The following is a 22,111-nucleotide window of genomic DNA, read 5'->3' on the forward strand; positions in this document are numbered from 1 at the left end:
TTAGATTTCCAGTTTAAATTTATATTAAATTCTTACAGATATACTGCTTCTACAGGAATAGTGAGGCGCTGGAGATATAATAACAAAGTTATTTCTATGTTATTTTTACTTTCCTAAAAACGCCAGCCAGTGAAGATCCTACTTAAGTTCGTGAGCATTCAATTTAAAATCAGTGCGCTCGCATATTTCAGGTAACGTCGACGAGTGTTTACAAGAGGTGAAAATATGGCCGTTTATCTTACGTAACAGAAGGAAGGATAAGTTGTATTTTAACGTCTTGCAAGTGGACGCTAGGGTTACTAAATGACGGGTAGGAACTAGCCCGTGGCCATAGCGACGGAATCATCCTGGTTCCTGGTTTAAGTGATTCTGGGAAATTGCGACAAATATAAATGTAGGCGGCCTTCCCCACACACAAAAGTTCATTGTCTTAACTATTGCACCACTTTATTCTTTTTGCTTATTTGGCTTTGTATTGTATGAAGCTGAGCATCGACATGCATCACTAGAACGGAAGATGGCCTCTACAACAGAATTTCGATAATATTTGCGTCTAAGTGAATAAGGAAATACTTAATTTGAGGCATATGATTACAGAATTGTCATTTTAGTTTGTTACGTACTGCGCAAGGAGGGTAACCAACGACGCTATAATAGGTAAACAATGGGAAAAAAATTTGCAAAAGGATAAGATGTCGAATAAAATGATAATGTAAGAGTAATTTTTACCTCTTCACAGTTTAAAGTTGAAGAATATAAGTGTTTTTTCGGGGGTAAATGTCTTGGACAATAATAAGAGCAAGTTGGAAAATAATCCACGAAAGTTATTTTCATTGACCGCCAGAGCAAGAGCATGAATTAATTTTTGAGAACTGCACCTCATGTACACACACACACACACACACACACACACACACACACACACACACACTTCGTGGAGCTATACTCCTAGGTGTTCTCCACATTCAGACTATGATAAAAATGTGCGTAAAATTTTTTTTTAATCACGAATGAAGCAGAATCTTGGAGAGCAGAATCTAGCGACTCTTGCAGGTGTGGAAAACGGTTTGAAATTTATTTTATCATTTGGCTACGTCATCGACTGATACTTTTACCTGACCAAATTTCAGCTGAGTAATGATTGACTCGATGGGTTTTTCTTATGAGTGTTTGTATCTCTTTGTCGGTGCATATTTACAAAACTAGTCGGTTGATCACTACGACACTCTTCCACAATATTCAATACGTCTGTTTATGATTCAAGAACTTTTATTTACCACATTTCAGTGCCAGGACGAACATTTTCGTGACTGTATAAGCCTTCAGAAATTTGATGAATGGCTCCAAAAGTAATTTGCATTACGCTTCAAAAATCTTTCCAACGCGAGCACCTTCTAATACACTGACATGGTATACTATAGCAGCTTTAAATGAACAAACGAGCAGAATTCAATAAATTTTATCAGTGTTGTAGCAGGAATTCTACATCTCTATTGAACAAATCAGCATGTAACGCATGACAGATATTATATCCTACTGCGATAGTATCGTAAAGTCATTCAGAACGTGGTATTTCAAATTACGGCGAATTGTACAGCGCAATGGAATTTCCCGACTAGTTGAAAACGTTCCAGGCTGAGAACTTGCATTTCGATATGTTCTTCTGGCAGTTGAAGGAAGGGACATTAGAGCGTAATGATCGGTCAACTAAAACGTCATTAGAGGAGGATTATAGCTCTGGCTCCCCTGGGAAGAAGGAAGTCGATCCTGTCCTTGTCAGTGCAACCACCTCATCTTTTCCCTTTTGTAACCGGAGGAAAACTGGTTGCCCGGACAGATAACTGATCCCCTAGAGCTGAGTTCACAGGGTCAGTACATGGAATAACATTATACAGGGTGGTCCATTGATTGTGACCGGGCCAAATATCTCACGAAATAAGCATCAAACGATAAACTACAAAGAACGAAACTCGTCTAGCTTGAGTGGGGAAACCAGATGGCGCTATGGTTGGCCCGCTAGATGGCGCTGCCATAGGTCAAACGGATATCAGCTGCGTTTTTTAAAGTAGGAACCCCAGTTTTATTACATATTCGTGTAGTACGTAAGGAAATATCAATCTTTTAGCGGGACCACTTTTTTGCTTTTTGATAGATGGCGCCATAATAGTCACAAACGTATAAGTACATGGTACCACGTAACATTCCACTAGTGCGGACGGCATTTGCTTCGTGATACGTTGTTGTTGTTGTTGTGGTCTTCAGTCCTGAGACTGGTTTGATGCAGCTCTCCATGCTACTCTATCCTGTGCAAGCTCCTTCATCTCCCAGTACCTACTGCAACCTACATCCTTCTGAATCTGCTTAGTGTATTCATCTCTTGGTCTCCCTCTACGATTTTTACCCTCCACGCTGCCCTCCAATGCTAAATTTGTGATCCGTTGATGCCTCAAAACATGTCCTACCAACCGATCCCTTCTTCTAGTCAAGTTGTGCCACAAACTTCTCTTCTCCCCAATCCTATTCAATACCTCCTCATTAGTTACGTGATCTACCCACCTTATCTTCAGCATTCTTCTGTAGCACCACATTTCGAAAGCTTCTATTCTCTTGTTGTCCAAACTGGTTATCGTCCATGCTTCACTTCCATACATGGCTACACTCCATACAAATACTTTCAGAAACGACTTCCTGACCCTTAAATCTATACTCGATGTTAACAAATTTCTCTTGTTCAGAAAGGATTTCCTTGCCATTGCCAGTCTACATTTTATATCCTCTCTACTTCGACCATCATCAGTTATTTTACTCCCTAAATAGCAAAACTCCTTTACTACTTAAACTGCCTCATTTCCTTATCTAATTCCCTCAGCATCACCCGATTTAATTTGACTACATTCCATTATCCTCGTTTTGCTTTTGTTGATGTTCATCTTATATCCTCCTTTCAAGACACTGTCCATTCCGTTCAACTGCTCTTCCAAGTCCTTTGCTGTCTCTGACAGAATTACAATGTCATCGGCGAACCTCAAAGTTTTTATTTCTTCTCCATGAATTTTAATACCTACTCCGAATTTTTCTTTTGTTTCCTTTACTGCTTGCTCAATATACAGATTGAATAACATCGGGGAGAGGCTACAACCCTGTCTCACTCCTTTCCCAACCACTGCTTCCCTTTCATGCCCCTCGACTCTTATAACTGCCATCAGGTTTGCTGTACAAATTGTAAATAGCCTTTCGTTCCCTGTATTTTACCCATGCCACCTTCAGAATTTGAAAGAGAGTATTCCAGTTAACATTGTCAAAAGCTTTCTCTAAGTCTACAAATGCTAGAAACGTAGGTTTGCCTTTTCTTAATCTTTCTTCTAAGATAAGTCGTAAGGTTAGAATTGCCTCATGTGTTCCAACATTTCTACGGAATCCAAACTGATCTTCCCCGACGTCCGCTTCTACCAGTTTTTCCATTCGTCTGTAAAGAATTCGCATTAGTATTTTGCAGCTGTGACTTATTAAACTGATAGTTCGGTAATTTTCACATCTGTCAACACCTGCTTTCTTTGGGATTGGAATTATTATATTCTTCTTGAAGTCTGAGGGTATTTCGCCTGTCTCATACATCTTGCTCACCAGATGGTAGAGTTTTGTCATGACTGGCTCTCCCAAGGCCATCAGTAGTTCTAATGGAATGTTGTTTACTCCCGGGGCCTTGTTTCGACTTAGTCTTTCAGTGCTCTGTCAAACTCTTCACGCAGTATCTTATCTCCCATTTCGTCTTCATCTACATCCTCTTCCATTTCCATAATATTGTCCTCAAGTACATCGCCCTTGTATAAACCCTCTATATACCCCTTCCACCTTTCTGCCTTCCCTTCTTTGCTTAGAACTGGGTTGCCATCTGAGCTCTTGATATTCATACAAGTGGTTCTCTTCTCTCCAAAGGCCTCTTTAATTTTCCTGTAGGCAGTATCTTACCCCTAGTGAGACAAGCCTCTACATCCTTACATTTGTCCTCTAGCCATCCCTGTTTAGCCATTTTGCACTTCCTGTCGATCTCATTTTTGAGATGTTTGTATTCCTTTTTGCCTGATTCATTTACTGCATTTTTATATTTTCTCCTTTCATCAATTAAATTCAATATTTTTTCTGTTACCCAAGGATTTCTATTAGCCTTCGTCTTTTTACCTACTTGATCGTCTGCTGCCTTCACTACTTCATCCCTCAGAGCTACCCATTCTTCTTCTACTGTATTTCTTTCCCCCATTCCTGTCAATTGTTCCCTTATGCTCTCCCTGAAACTCTCTACAGCCTCTGGTTCTTTCAGTTTATCCAGGTCCCATCGCCTTAAATTCCCACCTTTTTGCAGTTTCTTCAGTTTTAATCTGCAGTTCATAACCAATAGATTGTGGTCAGAATCCACATCTGCCCCTGGAAATGACTTACAATTTAAAACCTGGTTCCTAAATCTCTGTCTTACCATTATATAATCTATCTGATACCTTTTAGTATCTCCAGGATGCTTCCAGGTATACAACCTTCTTTTATGATTCTTGAACCAAGTGTTAGCTATGATTAAGTTATGCTCTGTGCAAAATTCTAGAAGGCGGCTTCCTCTTTCATTTCTTCCCTCCAATCCATATTCACCTACTATGTTTCCTTCTCTCCCTTTTCCTGCTGACGAATTCCCGTCACCCATGCCTATTAAATTTTCGTCTCCCTTCACTACCTGAATAATTTCTTTTATCTCGTCATACATTTCATCTATTTCTTCATCATCTGCAGAGCTAGTTGGCATATAAACTTGTACTAATGTAGTAGGCATGGGCTTTGTGTATATCTTGGTCACAATAATGCGTTCACTATGCTGTTTGTAGTAGCTAACCCGCACTCCTATTTTTTTTATTCATTATTAAACCAACTCCTGTATTACCCCTATTTAATTTTGTATTTATAACCCTGTAATCACCTGACCAAAAGTCTTGTTCCTCCTGCCACCGAACGTCACTAATTCCCATTATATCTAACTTTAACCTATCCATTTCCCTTTTTAAATTTTCTAACCTACCTGCCCGATTAAGGGATCTGACATTCCACGCTCCGATCCGTAGAACGCCAGTTTTCTTTCTCCTGATAACGACGTCCTCTTGAGTAGTCCCCGCCCGGAGATCCGAATGGGGGACTATTTTACCTCCGGAATATTTTACCCAAGAGGACACCATCATCATTTAATCATACAGTAAAGCTGCATGTCCTCGGAAAAAATTACGGCTGTAGTTTCCCCTTGCTTTCAGCCGTTCGCAGTACCAGCACAGCAAGGCCGTTTTGGTTAATGTTACAAGGCCAGATCAGTCAATCATCCAAACTGTTGCCCCTGCAACTACTGAAAAGGCTGCTGCCCCTCTTCAGGAACCACATGTTTGTCTGGCCTCTCAACAGATACCCCTCCGTTGTGGTTGCACCTACGGTACGGCCATCTGTATCGCTGAGGCACGCAAGCCTCCCCACCAACGACAAGGTCCATGGTTCATGGGGATACATTACCCGTGTTAAAATGGACCGTTTACCAATTGCGGAAAAGGTCGATATCGTGTTAATGTATGGCTATTGTGATCAAAATGCCCAACGGGCGTGTGCTACGTATGCTGCTCGGTATCCTGGACAACATCATCCAAGTGTCCGGACCGTTCGCCGAATAGTTACGTTATTTAAGGAAACAGGAAGTGTTCAACCACATGTGAAACGTCAACCACGACCTGCAACAAATGATGCCCAAGTAGGTGTTTTAGCTGCTGTGGCGGCTAATCCGCACATCAGTAGCAGACAAATTGCGCGAGAATCGGGAATCTCAAAAACGTCGGTGTTGAGAATGCTACATCAACATCGATTGAACCTGTACCATATTTCTATGCAACAGGAATTGCATGGCAACGACTTTGAACGTCGTGTACAGTTCTTCCACGGGGCACAAGAGAAATTACGGGACGATGACAGATTTTTCGCACGCGTTTTATTTAGCGACGAAGCGTCATTCACCAACAGCGGTAACGTAAATCGGCATAATATGCACTATTGTGCAACGGAAAATCCACGATGGCTCCGACAAGTGGAACATCAGCGACCTTGGCGGGTTAATGTATGGTGCGGCATTATGGGAGGAAGGATAATTGGCCCCCATTTTATCGATGGCAATCTAAATGGTGCAATGTATGCTGATTTCCTACGTAATGTTCTACCGATGTTACTACAAGATGTTTCACTGCATGACAGTATGGCGATGTATTTCCAATATGATGGATGTCCGGCACATAGCTCGCGTGCGGTTGAAGCGGTACTGAATAGCATATTTCATGACAGGTGGATTGGTCGTCGAAGCACCATAGCATGGCCCGCACGTTCACCGGATCTGACGTCCCCGGATTTCTTTCTGTGGGGAAAGTTGAAGGATATTTGCTATCGTGATCCACCGACAACGCCTGACAACAAGCGTCAGCGCATTGTCAATGCATGTGCGAACATTACGGAAGGCGAACTACTCGCTGTTGAGAGGAATGTCGTTACACGTATTGCCAAATGCATTGAGGTTGACGGACATCATTTTGAGCATTTATTGCATTAATGTCGTATTTACAGGTAATCACGCAGTAACAGCATGCGTTATCAGAAATGATAAGTTCACAAAGGTACATGCATCACATTGGAACAGCCTAAATAAAATGTTCAAACGTACCTATGTTCTGTATTTTAATTTAAAAAACCTGCCTGTTACGAACTGTTCGTCTACAATTGTGAGCCATATGTTTGTGACTATTACAGCGCCATCTATCACAAAGCGAAAAAAGTGGTCCAACTAAAACATTCATATTCCTTTACGTACTACACGAATATGTAATCAAAAATGGGGCGTTCCTATTAAAAGAAAAGAAAACGCAGTTGATATCCGTTTGACCTATGGCAGCGCCACCTATCGGGCCAACCATAGCGCCATCTGGTTTCCCCCTTCAAGCTATACGAGTTTCGTTCTTTGTAGTTTTTTCGTTTGACGCTTATTTCGTGAGATATTTGGTCCGGTCACGATCAATGGTCCGCCCTGTATATAGAAACTGAAAGGCGTTTTTAGTGATCCAAAAGGGAAACTAATGCCCCCTCTTTCAGAATACTATTCCACTGTGCTAAAGACTGCAACTCTTCATTCGATCACTGTCTGAGCCAACGAACGGCAACAAATGATATCTTATGTACCGGACCAAAAGTCTAATCTGCAGTACTTTTTTAGGAAATTAAGCACTACGTATATCCTCTTGGAGATACACTACCCAGTCACATTAATGTGATGACGTGGAAAAACCTGGATAAGCACGTTTAACAGCGCGGACCGCTGCGAGAAGGAAGAGAGCCAGTGAGCGTATGGAAGGTACGGACAGGGATTTGGAGCCACGCCTTGGCCAGCTGCGCTAGCTTTCTCGGATGAGGATCAATGACACGTACTGCCCGATCGAGGTGAGCCCACAGATTCTCCATTGGGGAGTCTGGTGAGCAGGCAGTAAGGTAAACTCATCCTGTTGCTCTTCGAACCACGTACATATACTGCGAACTGTGTGACACGTTGCATTGTTCTGCTGGTAGAGCCATCGTGACGAGAAAAAAACCAACTGTGTGTAGGTGTGGACATGGTCCCCAAGGGTAGATGCATACTTGTGTTGATCCACTGTGTCTTTCAGAGTGACGAGATGGCCCAGGGAATGCCACGAAAGCATTCCCCAGACCACAAGTGTAGCAGTGTTTCAGACGTTTCATGCCGCACACGTCAACGGCCATCTGTCCAATGGAGCATAAAACGTGATTCATATGATAAGACCAGCTGTCGCCACTCAGTAGACGTCCAGTTGCGGTATTTTCGTACAAATTCCAGCCTTCATTGCCGATGAACAGCAGTCAGCATTGGTCCACGAACCAGTTGAACCAGGGGTCTGCTGCGGAGGCACATACATCGAAACGTTTGCTGAACTGTCGTTGAGGAGACGTTGTGGCTATCCCCTTGACTCATCTGGGCTGTCGGTTGCTGAACAATTGCACGTCTGTTCCGCCCATACACGTCTCGGCAGCCGTCGTTCACCCCTATCATCTTTGACCTGTGGTGCACCACAGTTTCTTTTGGATAGCACCATTTTGCCATGCACGGTGTAGTATAACCACGGCGGTATGCGAATTTCTTACAGTCTTAGCAGTTTCGGAAGTGCTTTCATCATCGTCCCGAAAGCTAATGATCATGCCGATTTGGACGTCAGCTAAATCAATCCGTTTCCGCAATACGACAACGACTACACTGTTTTCCGCGTTCCTACTGACACGCTTTATATACCCTCCAGTGCTAGTGCTGCCAGCTGCCATCTGTGAGTGGTGACTGCACATTGACGTCGAACATAGGCGGTCATCACATTAGTGTGACTGGACCGAGTAGTTTCCAAAACGTCTTCAATACATAACATTCATTTATGCGGGTACCATTAACCTCTGTATTGCCTACCACGAACTGTATGATCACACAATTTACTGACCCCGTACCATATCATGTCTGGTATTGATACGGCATGGTTGGTTCAATTCTTCATTCGTTAATCGTGGTAATCAAAGGATTTGCAAAAGTATGAAAGGCAGATATAAGCTCTGAGTTGGTGTGTGACAGTTGTAAGGTAGTTCAAAAGGTTGAGCGTTTTTATGAGCGGCAATGACTAAGTTCGAACGTAGATTCATCTTAAATTGTAACTGGTCAGCTAGATTCTACTTACAGCGAAGTACAGAATAACTTTAAGCAGAAGTCGCGGTCCTGCTCACATTTTGATTCTTTTGATTTGCCTTTCTGTGCGTTTGTTGTATCCAATGCCTCATAGTTGCAGTACTGCTAACTGAACACGGCTGTCAAGTCGTATGTTCGCTTTGTTATCCATGCTACGTATGGGACGTTGACGAACTGAATGAGTGTAAACGACGGTTTTCCTAGATTCCGTCGTATGAAAACAACCTAACCGGAGAAGTTACAGACACATTCACGGGTACAGAACACACTGTGACATCTACAATATAATGTATTACATAACAAAGTACAGCTTACGTAATTCTCAATTACTTGTTATGGGCATCTGACAGTGTAAATCACAGCAACCGTTTTAGTAAATGATTCAAATGGCTCTGAGCACTATGGGACTTAACTTCTGAGGTCATCAGTCCCCTAGAACTTAGAACTACTTAAACCTAACTAACCTAAGGACATCACACACATCCCGTAGCGGTCGCGCGGTTCCAGACTGTAGTGCCTAGAGCCGCTCGGCCACCCCGGCCGGCAACCTTCTTAGTAAATTAGCATTATACAGCGTCATAAGTAACTTTGGAATATACGAGAGAGTCGTGAAAAGTAATGCCTCCGAATTTTTGATGTGAAAACTCTTAGAACTTTTTAAATAAAGCAAACATTATTAACATTCTACATTCCTCAAGTCTACATGTCTACTCAATATAGTTACGCTGGTGACGAGCACATTTCTCTAAACTAGAGACCATATTTGTTGATACCGTCATTAGAACGTTTGACTTTGCTGTCGGAGCCACCGCCGGCCGCTGGTGGCCGAGCGGTTCTGGCGCTACAGTCTGGAACCGCGCGACCGCTACGGTCGCAGGTTCGAATCCTGCCTCGGGCATGGATGTGTGTGTTGTCCTTAGGTTAGTTAGGTTTAAGTAGTTCTAAGTTCTAGGGGACTTATGACCTCAGCAGTTGAGTCCCATAGTTCTCAGAGCCATTTTTTTGTCGGAGCCACAACTTCATTTCTGATTGTACTATTTCGAACTACCAAAGAGAATTCCTTGAAGGTGTTATTTAAGCTTTGGATACAGATGAAATCGGAAGCGGCCAAGTCGGGGCTGTAGTGAGGACGATCGAGGACAGTGAACCCAAGATGTCGGACTGTTGCACTTGTCGCAGCGTTCGTGTGTGATCTGGCGCTGGAATGCTGAGGAAGAGGGTGTTCCATCTATGGACGAACTCTTCCAATTCGAAACCCTATCACAGAACGCTGTTTCTCACGCACCGGCATAGTTACGTTAAAGACCACTGTGTTACACCCTAGGATTCGGAGCTCTCTAGCGGCAAAGGGCTGCGACTATGTAGACGCGAAGAAACAAGATTTATAATGTTAATAACGTTTGTTTTATTGAAAAAGCTTTAAGAGTTTCCACAGAAAAAAATTTCGATGGCATAACTTTTCAGCACACCGTCGTAGTTTAAGTCGTGTTTCTCTAACATGAAAGAAGTTTTTGAATAAGACAGACTCATAAGTTAATCTATGACTCATTACCCAACTAGAGGGTAATTACGTCTGATGTCCCCCAAGGTTCTCCCTTACACCTTTGCTTTGTCTTTGGTATAGTATAAATATTTCATCTGTAAAACTGCTAGATGCCAGGTTTCTTTCATTTGCAGATGATTCAAATACTGCGACAGATAGCAGAGCGTGTTTTCACGGATATTGATAGATAACTTTTACATCGATGCATATTTACCAAAATCTGAAAATAACTTGCTGTGTGTGGTTCAGAGGCGGTAAGAAAGCTGCAACTAGTGTATAGATAAAATACGGATAAAATGTAACATGACACATAAAACTTAAAGTTAAATTCTTGAAATAATAGCTTCGTGGTAAATTCGGTTGCGAGAAACATATCATAGAACTGCCGTAATATCTAGGCAAAGGTTTATTTGAATGTTGTAACGTGAATATTGTCTTAGGTGCATGACATAAATGTATAGAAGCTTGTACAGATGGCTTGCTATTATTTCACTGTGTCATACAGAAACATACACTCCTGGAAATGGAAAAAAGAACACATTGACACCGGTGTGTCAGACCCACCACACTTGCTCCGGACACTGCGAGAGGGCTGTACAAGCAATGATCACACGCACGGCACAGCGGACACATCAGGAACCGCGGTGTTGGCCGTCGAATGGCGCTAGCTGCGCAGCATTTGTGCACCGCCGCCGTCAGTGTCAGCCAGTTTGCCGTGGCATACGGAGCTCCATCGCAGTCTTTAACACTGGTAGCATGCCGCGACAGCGTGGACGTGAACCGTATGTGCAGTTGACGGACTTGGAGCGAGGGCGTATAGTGGGCATGCGGGAGGCCGGGTGGACGTACCGCCGAATTACTCAACACGTGGGGCGTGAGGTCTCCACAGTACATCGATGTTGTCGCCAGTGGTCGGCGGAAGGTGCACGTGCCCGTCGACCTGGGACCGGACCGTAGCGACGCACGGATGCACGCCAAGACCGTAGGATCCTACGCAGTGCCGTAGGGGACCGCACCGCCACTTCCCAGCAAATTAGGGACACTGTTGCTCCTGGGGTATCGGCGAGGACCATTCGCAACCGTCTCCATGAAGCTGGGCTACGGTCCCGCACACCGTTAGGCCGTCTTCCGCTCACGCCCCAACATCGTGTAGCCCGCCTCCAGTGGTGTCGCGACAGGCGTGAATGGAGGGACGAATGGAGACGTGTCGTCTTCAGCGATGAGAGTCGCTTCTGCCTTGGTGCCAATGATGGTCGTATGCGTGTTTGGCGCCGTGCAGGTGAGCGCCACAATCAGGACTGCATACGACCGAGGCACACAGGGCCAACACCCGGCATCATGGTGTGGGGAGCGATCTCCTACACTGGCCGTACACCACTGGTGATCGTCGAGGGGACACTGAATAGTGCACGGTACATCCAAACCGTCATCGAACCCATCGTTCTACCATTCCTAGACCGGCAAGGGAACTTGCTGTTCCAACATGACAATGCACGTCCGCATGTGTCCCGTGCCACCCAACGTGCTCTAGAAGGTGTAAGTCAACTACCCTGGCCAGCAAGATCTCCGAATCTGTCCCCCATTGAGCATGTTTGGGACTGGATGAAGCGTCGTCTCACGCGTTCTGCACGTCCAGCACGAACGCTGGTCCAACTGAGGCGCCAGGTGGAAATGGCATGGCAAGCCGTTCCACAGGACTACATCCAGCATCTCTACGATCGTCTCCATGGGAGAATAGCAGCCTGCATTGCTGCGAAAGGTGGATATACACTGTACTAGTGCCGACATTGTGCATGCTCTGTTGCCTGTGTCTATGTGCCTGTGGTTCTGTCAGTGTGATCATGTGATGTATCTGACCCCAGGAATGTGTCAATAAAGTTTCCCCTTCCTGGGACAATGAATTCACGGTGTTCTTATTTCAATTTCCAGGAGTGTATTTTGGAGTAATTTCTCAAGCTAACCTGAGGCTGAAAATGTAAGATGTATTATTTGTCATGTAAAAGTCAATTCTAAGAGTCGATTATATTTACTTCCGCTCCCCAATAGTCTAACAACCTACAGACATTTGCCTTATAAACACGTGTTCCTTCCCCTCAACAGCTCAATATTCACAATAAATACTTCGGATAAGAACAATCTACATAAAGGCTAAGGGTTATGTCTGTGAGACAAACCGTGTACATTGTCCAGGAGTACACATTTTCAATTGTTTCTCAGAAACCGTATCATACCCGCTAATAATATATATTTTAAAAGGAGCGCGAAGATAGGTTGACTATAAGTTCTTTATAACTCAGATACGAATTTCTTACTAAAAATAATTTTTTATGCTCCAATAATAATGACATCACAAAAATGTGAGTTATATTGTCATGCTTGTAGACAACATTCCATTAGAACTACTGACAGCCTAGGGAGAGCCAGTCCTGACAAAACTCTACCATCTGGTAAGCAAGATGTATGAGACAGGCGAAATACCCTCAGAAATCAAGTAGAATATAATAATTCCAATCCCAAAGAAAGCAGGTGTTGACAGATGTGAAAATTACCAAACTATCAGTTTAATAAGTCACGGCTGCAAAATACTAACGCGAATTCTTTACAGACGAATGGAAAAACCAGTAGAAGCCGACCTCGGGGAAGATCAGTTTGGATTCCGTAGAAATGTTGGAACACGTGAGGCAATTCTAACCTTACGACTTATCTTAGAAGAAAGATTAAGAAAAGGCAAACCTACGTTTCTAGCATTTGTAGACTTAGAGAAAGCTTTTGACAATGGTGACTGGAATACTCTTTCAAATTCTGAAGGTGGCGGGGGTAAAATACAGGGAGCGAAAGGCTATTTACAATTTGTACAGAAACCAGATGGCAGTTATAAGAGTCGAGGGACATGAAAGGGAAGCAGTGGTTGGGAAGGGAGTGAGACAGGGTTGTAGCCTCTCCCCGATGTTATTCAATCTGTATATTGAGCAAGCAGTGAAGGAAACAAAAGAAAAATTCAGAGTGGGTATTAAAATCCATGGGGAAGAAGTAAAAACTTTGAGGATCGCCGATGACATTAATTCTGTCAGAGACAGCAACGAACTTGGAAGAGCAGTTGAACGGAATGGACAGTGTCTTGAAAGGAGGGTATAGGATGAACATCAACAAAAGCAAAACAAGGATAATGGAATGTAGTCGAATTAAGTCGGGTGATGCTGAAGGAATTAGATTAGGAAATGAGACACTCAAAGTAGTAAATGAGTTTTGCTATTTGGGGAGCAAAATAACTGATGATGGTCGAAATAGAGAGGATATAAAATGTAGACTGGCAATGGCAAGGAAAGCATTTCCGAAAAAGAGAAATTTGTTAACATCGAGTATAGATTTAAGGGTCAGGAAGTCGTTTCTGAAAGTATTTGTATGGAGTGTAGCCATGTGTGGAAGTGTAACATTGACGATAAATAGTTTGGACAAGAAGAGAAGAGAAGCTTTTGAAATGTGGTGCTACAGAAGAATGCTTAAGATTAGATGGGTAGATCACATAACTAATGAGGAAGTATTGAATAGGATTGGGGAGAAGAGAAGTTTGTGGCACAACTTGACCACAAGAAGGAATCGGTTGATAGGACATGTTCTGAGGCATCAAGGGATCACCAATTTAGTATTGGAGGGCAGCGTGGAGGGTAAAAATCGTAGAGGGAGACTAAGAGATGAATACACTAAGCAGATTCAGAAGGATGTAGGTTGCAGTAGGTACTGGGAGATGAAGAAGCTTGCACAGGATAGAGTAGCATGGAGGGCTGCATCAAACCAGTCTCAGGACTGAAGATCACAACAACATTGTAATGCTTGGCTGTTGTAAAAGAATTGCAACAATATGATCGACTCACGCACACAGTTAAAACGTTTATTTCAACTATATTAAGCTGTTATAGCCTAGGAATTACTTTATGCATTTTAGTGAGTACACATTTACATCTTAATGGAAATTTCTGTTGAAAAATCATGAGTTGCCACAGTAGTTATACGAATATGTCACTTTACATTAAACCTACTACATTAATTACAGGATGCGCATCCAACCATGATCATATGTGTCTAGTTAAGTGCATCTAAATTATAGAACGCAGGGGAGAACCCGATTTATTCATCAAGACAATGGCCGGCCGTTGTGGCCGAGCGGTTCTAGGCGCTTCAGTCCGAAACCGCGCGACTGCTACGGTCGCAGGTTAAAATCCTGCCTCGGGCATGGATGTGTGTGATGTCCTTAGGTTAGTTAGGTTTAAGTAGTTCTACGTTCTAGGGGACTGATGACCTCAGATGTAGACCTCCGTGAATGTAGAAGAGGGTATCAGTGATCATAAGTCAGTGGTTGCATCAATGACTACAAGTGTAATAAGAAATGCCAAGAAAGGAAGGAAAATATATTTGCTTAACAAGAGTGATAGGGCACAAATCGCAGAATATCTGAGTGACCACCATCAAACGTTCATTTCTGAGGAAGAGGATGTGGAACAAAAATGGAAAAAATTCAGAAACATCGTCCAGTACGCCTTAGATAAGTTCGTACCGACTAAGGTCCAAAGCGAGGGGAAAGATCCACCGTGGTATAACAATCATGTACGAAAGGTACTACGGAAACAAAGAAAGCTTCATCATAGGTTTAAGAGTAGTCGAATCATAGCTGATAAGGAAAAGCTGAACGAAGCGAAAAAGAGCGTAAAGAGAGCAATGAGAGAAGCATTCAACGAATTCGAACATAAAACATTGGCAAACAATCTAAACAAGAACCCTAAAAAGTTTTGGTCATATGTAAAATCGGTAAGCGGATCTAAATCCCCTATTCAGTCACTCGTTGACCACGATGGCACCGAAACAGAGGACGACCGAAGAAAGGCAGAAATACTGAATTCAGTGTTCCGAAACTGTTTCACTGCGGAAAATCGTAACACGGTCCCTGACTTCAGCCGTCGCACGGACGCCAAAATGGAAAATATTGAAATAAACGACATCGGAATTGAAAAACAACTGCTATCACTTAGTAGCGGAAAAGCATCCGGACCAGACGAGATACCCGTAAGATTCTACAGTGATTATGCTAAAGAACTTGCCCCCTTTCTATCAGCAATTTATCGTAGATCTCTGGAAGAACGTAAAGTACCTAGCGACTGGAAGAAAGCGCAGGTCGTTCCCATTTTCAAGAAGGGTCATAAATCAGATGCGAATAATTATAGGCCTATTTCGCTTACGTCAATCTGTTGTAGAATAATGGAACATGTTTTATGTTCTCGTATTATGACGTTCTTAGATAATACAAATCTCCTTCATCATAACCAACATGGATTCCGCAAACAGAGATCATGTGAAACTCAGCTCGCCCTATTTGTCCAAGAAATTCACAGTGCCGTAGACACTGGCGAGCAGATTGATGCCGTATTCCTGGACTTCAGGAAGGCATTTGATACGGTTCCGCACTTACGTTTAGTGAAAAAAATACGAGCTTACGGAATATCGGACCAGGTTTGTGATTGGATTCAGGATTTCCTAGAAGAAAGAACACAACATGTCATTCTTAACGGTTCAAAATCTGCAGATGTAGAGGTAATTTCGGGAGTACCGCAAGGAAGCGTGATAGGACCTTTATTGTTTACAATATACATAAATGACTTAGTTGACAACATCGGTAGCTGCGTGAGGCTATTTGCAAAAAAAATGGCTCTGAGCACTATGGGACTCAACTGCTGAGGTCATTAGTCCCCTAGAACTTAGAACTAGTTAAACCTAACTAACCTAAGGACATCACAAACATCCATGCCCGAGGCAGGATTCGAACCTGCGACCGTAGCGGTCCCGCGGTTCCAGACTGCAGCGCCTTTAACCGCACGGCCACTTCGGCCGGCCGGCTATTTGCAGATGACACGGTTGTCTACAAGAAAGTAGCAACATCAGAAGACTCGTACGTACTCCAGGAAGACCTGCAGAGGATTAATGAATGGTGCGACAGCTGGCAGCTTTCCCTAAACGTAGATAAATGTAATATAATGCGCATACATAGGGGCAGAAATCCATTCCAGTACGATTATGCCATAGGTGGTAAATCATTGGAAGCGGTAACGACCGTAAAATACTTAGGAGTTACTATCCGGAGCGATCTGAAGTGGAATGATCACATAAAACAAATAGTGGGAAAAGCAGGCGCCAGGTTGAGATTCATAGGAAGAATTCTAAGAAAATGTGACTCATCGACGAAAGAAGTAGCTTACAAAACGCTTGTTCGTCCGATTCTTGAGTATTGCTCATCAGTATGGGACCCTTACCAGGTTGGATTAATAGAAGAGATAGACATGATCCAGCGAAAAGCAGCGCGATTCGTCATGGGGACATTTAGTCAGCGCGAGAGCGTTACGGAGATGCTGAACAAGCTCCAGTGGCGGACACTTCAAGAAAGGCGTTACGCAATACGGAGAGGTTTATTATCGAAATTACGAGAGAGCACATTCCGGGAAGAGATGGGCAACATATTACTACCGCCCACATATATCTCGCGTAATGATCACAACGAAAAGATCCGAGAAATTAGAGCAAATACGGAGACTTACAAGCAGTCGTTCTTCCCACGCACAATTCGTGAATGGAACAGGGAAGGGGGGATCAGATAGTGGTACAATAAGTACCCTCCGCCACACACCGTAAGGTGGCTTGCGGAGTATAGATGTAGATGTAGATGTAGATGTTAAGTCCCATAGTGCTCAGAGCCATTTGAACCATCAGACAATGTATTAAAAGAGCGAAGCACAAGGCCAGAATAACTGAGCCTAGTTGTTCTGCGGGCGTTCGTGTATTTGGTCACCGTTTGTTTCTAACAATGATGAAGCATTTACAGTACTACAACTATCGTAACTCGTATTTCAAAGATTGTTCATAAAGATTACGACTGACATAAAGATATTTACAGCGTTCCGTTGAAGATGACATGTGGCGTCATACCGAAACGGCATAATAACTTTAAAATAGATTCTACGCAGCCGATGTCGACATTTTAGTCAGTAAAAATTATGTTCCTGAGTTTGGTGTTAGCTGGAGAGTCTACAGAAGACTCCACTTGCTATCTGTGAAATGAATGTGAAACATAACAATATTTATTACGGTGTAGTCTTTCTTATGGTGTGGCGATGCATTCCACATCCAAGAGAAACTCCCAACTGTTGTAGCTATAGAACGAACAATGGATCAGGTTCAATAATGTACAGAAATAATATCCTCCTAATGATACAAAGAGGTGCCGAAACGTGTCGTAAACAGAGAGCTATGTGGACATTGAAAGTCGCTGTGTTTCAGGTATTGTGTGTGACAAGTGCTTCCAGATGCACCAATTTTTAGAGGTGTCATGATCGATCCCCCGTAAACGTTACACGGACGCAATATGTTCGGGCTTTTGGGCAGTGCTAACAATTCTAAATATAATGCATACTCACTTCAGAAATGGTCGAGTACGCGCAAGTTCCGAGACGAGTGTCTGAATGCGACAATGGCGGAAACCAACAAGAAAGAATACGGTGCACAAGGAGGTCGCGGCAAATTTCGGAGACAGTCAGCCGCGTGACGTGACGTCTCTTCGCGCATCAATTAGTACCGTGTTTCGATTTCGTGCCTGTGAGCGCTTCGTGCTTTCGTTTACAGCGCGAAAAAATAAAAAATAAAAATCGGGGTGGCACGTAACTTTTAGGTGTGTGGCGAACGATCGTCCACATTATCAATTTATACAGGGTGAAAAGTATTTAAACCGACAAACTCTGGGAGGTTGTAGAGGACACCAAAACAAATATTTTTCCCTAATATCATTTTTCCCTATGAGAAGAATTTAAACCGGTAGAGGAAGATTTCTCTGGCGACAAATTAATTAAACCAACAAACACTTTTCCATTTTTTTGTGACCAAGAGACAACACATTAACACAGCCAAATTTCAATTACAGTAGATTTTCAAAAATGCCTTCATTGACACGTAAACAAAGGTTACACCGTCGGATCATGTTCTGTCTGACACCGGCAAAATCCCCGGGAGTATACTGAATTGTTGATGCTGCTGGTACTATCCGGGCAACCAGATCCTCTTCTGATGCAACAGGGATTGCGTAAACAAGGTTGCGCATCTCTCCCCACACAAAATTCCAGAGGGAACATATCTGGGGATCGAGCAGGCCATGGTACAAGATCACCTCTGCCAATCCACGTTTCTGGCAACCGTCGGTCCAGGAATCGACGCACACGACGACTGAGATGTGCCGGCGCCCCGTCATGTTGGAACCACATGCGTTGTTTGTAGGGAGCGGGACGTCTTCCAGCAATTCTGTCAACGCTCTGGAGAGAAAATTGTAATAGTGCTTGCCATTTAATGGCCTAGGTAACAGACACGACCCAATTAAGTAGTCCCAAACAACACCGACCCACGGCGCTTCAGTCTAAAAATGGTTCAAATGGCTCTGAGCACTATGGGACTTAACATCTGTGGTCATCAGTCCCCTAGAACTTAGAACTACTTAAACCTAACTAACCTAATGACATCACACACATCCATGCCCGAGGCAGGATTCGAACCTGCGACCGTAGCAGTCGCGCGGTTCCGGACTGAGCGCCTAGAACCGCTAGACCACCGGGGTCGGCCCGGCCGATGTGGCCGTGCGGTTCTAGGCGCTGCAGTCTGGAACCGCGAGACCGCTACGGTCGCAGGTTCGAATCCTGCCTCAGGCATGGATGTGTGTGATGTCCTTAGGTTAACTAGTTCTAAGTTCTAGGGGACTGATGACCTTAGAAGTTGAGTCCCATAGTACTCAGAGCCATTTGAACCATTTTTAGACTGAAGCGCCTAGAACAGCTCGGCCACTCCGGCTGGCTCAGTAAATACAGTTTGAATGAAATATCTGCTAATTAGATGTGTTAAGTAACTACACTAACTATCCTAAGATCGGCCCGTCTTAGTTTAAAAGTTTCATTAATATTTTTAAGAAACACAAAACATACAATTCATTTTTGCGCATGTGAACAGTCGTATGTAACCCTTTAACGTATGATTTTTTTCCGTTTAAAGTATTTCTTATAGAAGATCATACGAGTCAGATGAAAAATTGACTTTTCTTTTCTTTTTTTTTTTTTTTTTTTGCAAAATATTTTGTTTGTACTGCACACGTGCAGTACAGATCAGACTGGTAAAAAGCACGGACCTTAGAACGCTTATCGTTTCTCCAATCTATTATGTCTCCAGAAATTTGTTACAAACCCTGAATTCCACTAACTAAGCGCTACCCATATAGCACTTCCTACGAAAAAAGCATTGTAGCTCAGGGCGCTGAGATGCGCGAGAACTTTAACTGCTTCAGAGACACGCAACTTCCACTCCCACCTAACCGTAACATACCTAGATATTCAAAAGGTATATGAAAAGGCATCGTGTTAAATGCGTATTATTTCGTAATATTGCAACGAGAAAAAGACAACTTGCAAAGTGCAATGACCCACCAGAATTACCTTTGTGAACAATGCGATGTTGCGTTTCCATGAAACCAAGACGGAAGTATGGCTTTCTGGGGCAGATTTCCGGTTCAAATGGCTCTAGGAACTATGGGACTTAACATCTGAGGTCATCAGTCTCCTAGACTTAGAACTACTTAAACCTAACTAACCTAAGGACATCACACACATCCACGCCCGAGGCAGGATTCGAACCTGCGACCGTAGCGGCCGCGCGGTTCCAGCCTGTAGCGCCTAGAACCGCTCTGCCACCCTGGCCGGCAGAACACCTACACCCTGCCGCCCTCAGGGCCATGGCCAACACAAAAGGCCGGGAAGTGTCAGTGAATATTTTGCCTCTAACAAACGTTCTTCCCCTTGACGTGATCTATCATCCCTAGACATTTGTTGTATAGGTTTCACTACACCTTGTATATATTAAGAGCAGAAAGCAACATTTCAAACTAGAAGCTGTAAGGGGACCCTATAGGCGGCCCTTTGTGACTGATCGGTTCTAGGCGCTTCATTCCGGAACCGCGCTGCTGCTACGGTTGCAGGTTCGAATCCTGCCTCGAGCATGGATGTGTGTGATGTCCTTAGGTTAGTTCGGTTTAAGTAGTTCTAAGTCTAGGAGACTGATCACACATATTAAGTCGCATAGTGCTTTTGTTTTTTCGAGACCCTATAAATCCGTTTTGAGAGTAGGTGTTGTACCAGTGTATCAACTTCGTTCATAACATGTTATAAGGAAATACTGATCGAATGATTGAAAATTTGCCTTTAGGGATCCGAACCGCAATCGGTAAAAGCGGAACGCTTAGAGGATCGCTTCGTTGTCCGTCGGTCTCTCTGTTTTGTCTGTCCGCCTGTTAAGACCCATTATTCTCAGTAACAGGTAGACATATCAAGTTCAAATTTGTTACATACGAAGGTCTTCGATCGCTTTTGCAGTGTACACAACTGAAGCTTCTAAGATAATGCAGTCAAAAGATTCGGTCAATTATGTTACATGTTTTGATGCTTGGAAACTCACTCGCGAAAAACGATAGTGTACTCCCCGTTGACCTAGAATCATGAAATTCGGCAAGAAGCAACATTTAGCAGTAGAAGTAAAAGTCCGAAAAAACATTAATTTGTATTTATGTCACACGAAAAAAAATTTTTTTTGTGATTTTTGTTCTATCTCACTCGTTTTATCAGGAACGAGTTGATGTATCAAATTGAAATATGAGTCACATACTGAGCTCTACGGTCCGTTGGTGGTGCAAACAATTGAAGCTGCTAAGTCAATGCAGTCAAAAGATCAGGCAGTTTATGTCACGTATTTTGATACTGGCAGGATCACTCATCAAAACCTGTGGGGCACTTCCTGTTGGCCTGGAATCATGAAATTTGGCAAGAAGCAAGGTTTCAAAGTACAAGTAAAGAAAAAAAATAGAAAATTGTTATTTTGTAGTTACATCACGAAAAAATATTATGTTTTGTCAATTATTGTAATCATATTTAAGTAAGCAAATATATATTTTATGAAATCTTCTCTCTTTGCAGGTTTGAACTTTTAAGTCCTCTGCTCGCTGGTATCTGTATGTCCAGACTAGTCTTAGGAATTACTGTAGAGATTCTGGTACAGTCTAGGTATTATTGTGACCGATACCTTTCCAGTATTGATATTGATAACAGGCAAAACTCTTCTAGATTCTAGATTCCCGGGATGGTTGAACTATCTGTATTCATAATTAACTTTATACCGAACCCATAGTGCGCGATTACTACTCGGACTTGATGAATTTTTTAATTTCCCGAGCTTTAGGTCCATTTTCTGCGGATAAAACAGCCACCCCAAAATCGCGATTTTGTGAAAATTGGATTCGGTGAGAGGTCGTGTGACTGACCTGAGAAAGCGGCGGCGGCCGCGGGCAGAAGGCTGAGCGAGGCGAGCAGCACCAGCACGACGGCGGCGGAGGCGGTGGCGGCGCCGAGGCCAGCGGGGGCGGCGGCCGGCTGCGCCTGCGACCACGACCACGACCAGGGCCAGGCGACCGCGCGCGCCGGCAGCTGCTGGGGTCGCCGCATCACGACCGCGACTGAGCGCGCGCGCGCGCCGCGCCGCTTTTTACAGCGGAGGCACGGCCAGCGGCTTAGAAAGTCACGCCGCTCCCACTCCGGAGGTAGCCGGCCGGCGCGGCGGTGCGCGCACCTGCCTGCTGCCCGCCTCCCCCACTTTTGCATCGTCCATATGACAACACAGTACCTCATTTGGTTTCGAGAGTCTCATTGCAGTCTTATCTTGCA

The 22,111-nt window shown here is 43.6% G+C and overlaps 1 protein-coding gene across 1 annotated transcript in view; it reads right to left on the reverse strand.

Annotated features, from left to right (window-relative positions):
* Positions 1–21,801, reverse strand: part of LOC126235737 (acidic phospholipase A2 PA4-like) — a 201,564-nt gene extending 179,763 nt beyond the window's left edge. Inside the window, exon 1 of the mRNA XM_049944521.1 lies at positions 21,712–21,801. The gene's annotated coding sequence lies outside the window, so the exon portion shown is untranslated. The remainder of the gene's footprint in view (positions 1–21,711) is intronic.
* Positions 21,802–22,111: the final 310 nt, after the last annotated feature.

The sequence above is a fragment of the Schistocerca nitens genome, chromosome 1 (assembly GCF_023898315.1).
Source record: "Schistocerca nitens isolate TAMUIC-IGC-003100 chromosome 1, iqSchNite1.1, whole genome shotgun sequence".
Taxonomy (NCBI): domain Eukaryota; kingdom Metazoa; phylum Arthropoda; class Insecta; order Orthoptera; family Acrididae; genus Schistocerca; species Schistocerca nitens.